Here is a 4,029-nt window from a genome sequence, read left to right as displayed (position 1 = left end):
TGCTCTTAAATTTATTTTACCTCATATCAATAATGTCACTTCAGTTTATTTTTTTTCCTTTAATTAGTAGATTGGACACACTCAAGGCAATCCCCATTGCCATGCCCTTGTTGAATGCCTTCCCCGTAAGTGGGGTGGAGCTTTTTACTGATTTCTAAACAATATAATCTGGACAAAGTGATGGAAGATCAGTTTCACTTTTTCTTTGTTTCATTTCAGATAGTTTCCATTGCTATGTGTTCAAATTTATTAATCTTTTGTTCTTCAAGATCTAATGTGATAGTCCTACCCAGTATACTTTTCATTTCAGACATTGTAGTTTTATCTTTAGAAGTTGAACTGAGATATTTTTTTTTGGTTATCTTCCATGTCTCTACTTACCTGCTGATCATATGAAATACAATTAAAATAATGGTTTTGATGTCTTTATTTGCTAATTTCAATATCAATATTAGTTTTGGATAATTTTAATTGATTGATTTTTATTCCTATTATAAAGAGTATTTTCCTGGATCTTTCCATGTATGGTAATCTTTTATTGAATGAAAGGCAATGTGAAGTTTACCTTGTTGGTGCTGGATATATTTTATCTCTCCAAATTTTCTTTCAATTAGCAGTAATTGCACCTTGGATGAACCTCATTGGCTACAATACTGCCACTGCACAGAGCTCTATACATTTTCTTGAGCTTTGTTTGTTTGTTTGTTTAGAATTTGTTAGGCAAGACCAGAGAGGTTGGTTTTTCTTCACTACTGAGGTGAACCCCTCCTCAGCACAATCCTGAATGCCCTTATGAATTAAGATATTTTCCAGTTTGATTGATGAGAAAGGAACTATTCCTAGCCCTTAATATTTTTCCCTCTAGTCTTTTCAAATTCTCCTTTCCCTGGTTTCAGGAAATTAAAGCATGTGTTGATCAATGATTTGCTAAATAGTCATGTGGGACCCCCTGCAGATCTCTGAAGTTCTCTCTCTATGCAGATCTGTTTAGTTGCCTTACTTTTCCTGGACACTCAACTCCATTTTCTAAACTCAGGGAGTCTGCTGGTCTATACCTTGTTTCTGTTATTATGCCATTGGTGGAAACTCCCTCAAGGCAGTATGCTGAAGCTATTTTAAAGCATATTTTATTTACTTTCCATTTCTAAGGGATCACTGTCCTTCATTACTTGATGTCTAGTGTCCTGAAAACTATTGTTCCATAAATCTTATGTTCCGTCCCGCGGAACAGTCAACGGGGGTCCCGAGTCTACCTGAAACGGATGAATAGGGATGGGAGCAAGAGGCGCGTAGAAAGGCAGCAAGACAGGTTTCTGATCAAGCCGCAAATTTTATTTTGGGCAGGGCTGTTATTTATAGAGAGGAAGGGAAAAGGGGAGGTGGTCCCGATAGGTTGTCCTGTGCATGCTCACTGCATGCTCTTGGCGACGGTTGGTGGGTGGGCGCGTGATCAGCATCTTAATTGGTAGGTAGTACTCGTGATTAAGAGATGCCTACAAGGGTGGGGGCTACCTGGCTGGGCTGCAGCATCCTGTTTGGGGCTGCCTCAGCCAAGCCCTCCTGGTGCGATTTTCTTAATGGATTGCATTCACCGTCTTTAGGCCCCAACATCTCCTCCCTTTTTGTTTTTTAAGGCAAGGAGGTAACAAATTGTTATGGACATTAACCAGCTAGGGGAGGCAGTGGCCAGGCTCCTCCTGAGCTCATCCTGAGCCCTGTATGTACCTTTTTCGGAGGAGAGGAAATGAGTACAGACCTCTATGCAAGCCGGCTTACCTCTCAGGAGACTCGAGAGTGGCCTTCTTAAGGGCCTCTCCTTGCAGTACTTTGTCGTGCACCTAGCGGTATCCACTACAGCAACTAGACTGTAATGCAAACTCTCGAGGGTTATGCAGCTCCCGTGGGAGAGGGCCTTGATGAATACGAATCACATTCGCAATCTAGTATCTCTAGCTGATGGTAGTGAATCTGGATAGGTTTCCCTAGGATGGCATTGAGCTGGTCTCTTACTAATGTGGTAACACGCCGCCGCAGTCGACCATTAAGGAATGGGTGGGGACTGACTGGGCGTGTCCTCCTCCGCAGTTGCAGGGAGGGCCGAAGAGAGCTGTTGTGGATATCTGTGGATGGCTCACCGAATCCGCCGTCGACCGGAAGTGGGTGTATTTGTAGGAGGAGAATTAATTGTAGGAGCATTTTTCTTTCCTGAAAGGAGAGAGAAGAGGGGTCCTCAGGGTGCATTTTCTGCCCCTGGGATGGGATTAGTCTCATTTGGGGAGGTGAGTGCGGGGATGGGCTGGTGATTGACTTGTTTTATCAGCCTCTCAGGGAGCCAGCGGGGGCCGTCTTCCTTTTGGTCGTATATACAGGCAAAGCCTCTTCCCCATATGAGGACAGGGTCTGGGCCTTTCCAACTGTTAGTAAGTGGGTCACGCCACATGACAGCGGCCTGCTGGCTGGAGGTTTTCGGGTGCCAGAGGCGGTCGGCTGCTGAGCGACCTTGTATATCTAGTGTAAGAAAATTAAGTTGGAAGAGGGCGTGATTTAGGAGGTTTCGGGGATGTTGTTTTGAAAACCCAAGGGGCGAATGGGCTAAACGGTTAAGGGTATTCTTTAGGGTTTGGTGAGCCCGTTCGATTATGCCTTGTCCTTGGGGGTTGTAAGGGATGCCAGTAATATGTTTGATTTGAAGCTTTTGGCAGAAGTCTTGGAAGTTTTTTCCTGTATAGCCAGGACCATTGTCTGTTTTAACGGTGTGGGGTTTGCCTAGGGTGGAGAGGCAGTGGATTATATGAGAGATGACATTTTTTGATGCCTCGCCCGTCTGAGGGGTGGCAGCAATGAATCCACTAAAGGTGTCTATGGTGACATGAATGAATTTTTGTTTTCCAAAAGGGGAAAAATGTGTGACATCCATTTGCCAAATGGCATTGGGAATGAGACCCCGGGGGTTGACCCCAAGGTGAGGTACAGGGGTGGAGACTATACATTGAGGACATGCTTTAACGATGTCCCTGGCCTGGTCTCTAGTAATTTTATAGAGCAGGCGAAGGGTATGAGCATTTAGATGATGTAGGGCATGGGCCTGGGTAGCGTCTGTTATTGGGTCATTGAAGGCAGGTAAGATTTGCGTGGCCGTATCTGCTAGGGCGTTGCCTTCAGTTAAAGGCCCAGGGAGGTCAAGGTGAGCGCGGAGATGTCCAATGTAAAAGGGGTGCTGCCTTTGTAAGATAAGGTTCTGAAGCTTGGTAAATAGGGGGGTGGCATTTGTGGAAGGTTTAATGAAGGGGACAGTTTCTAGTAGGGGAACGGATTGAGCTATGTAAGCGCTGTCAGTATAGAGGTTGAAAGGTTGATTTGCAAGCGAGGTGAAAACTTCAAGTATGGCAAATAATTCTACGAGCTGGGCGGAAGAGTACGGGGATTTGATAGAAAAGGGCTGCTTGTCTATGACATAGGCAGCGGTGCCGTTTGAAGACCCATCAGTAAAGACGAGGGTGGCCTCGGGAATTGGTGTCATCTTGGTTACTTTTGAAAAAATGAATTGGTGGGTTTTAGCAAACTGGATAAGGGGATCACTGGGGTAGTGATTGTCAAGATGTCCTGTGAAGGAGGATAATGCTATGGCCCATTCATCTGAGGTTTGTAGAAGCCAATTAGTTTGGTCTTGTGTATAGGGGGTAATTATAGAGTCAGGGTCTCTCCCGAATAACTGACGGCTGGTGGACCGTCCCTTTATAATTAAGGTGGCAAGAAGGGAGGGGTAAGTGAGTAACACTCGTGAGGGGGAAGCTGGCAGGTGGACCCAAAGAAGGGGGTGGCCATTTTTTGTAAAGTCTTCTGTTGTAGGTTGCCAGAATATTCCTGTTGGAGTATGGGCTGTAGGGAGTAGTAGGAATACAAGGGGTAAGTCATAACGAATCTGTCTGGTGTGTTGGGTTTGAATGGCTCTGTTAATAGTGGTTAGGGATTTTTCTGCTTCGGGGGTTAAAGTACGCGGGGATAGAGGGTCTGAGTCTCCTTTTAGAA

General features: G+C 45.0%; 1 pseudogene; it reads right to left on the bottom strand.

Annotated features, from left to right (window-relative positions):
- Positions 1-518: 518 nt before the first annotated feature.
- On the bottom strand, positions 519-671 carry LOC118984912 (uncharacterized; annotated as a pseudogene).
- Positions 672-4,029: the final 3,358 nt, after the last annotated feature.

This window comes from Sturnira hondurensis, unplaced genomic scaffold, assembly GCF_014824575.4.
Source record: "Sturnira hondurensis isolate 20B ecotype Veracruz unplaced genomic scaffold, ASM1482457v3 Scaffold0003874, whole genome shotgun sequence".
Lineage (NCBI taxonomy): Eukaryota > Metazoa > Chordata > Mammalia > Chiroptera > Phyllostomidae > Sturnira > Sturnira hondurensis.
The sequence above is the reverse complement of the archived record's forward strand: the minus strand, read 5'-3'. Positions and strand labels throughout refer to the sequence as shown.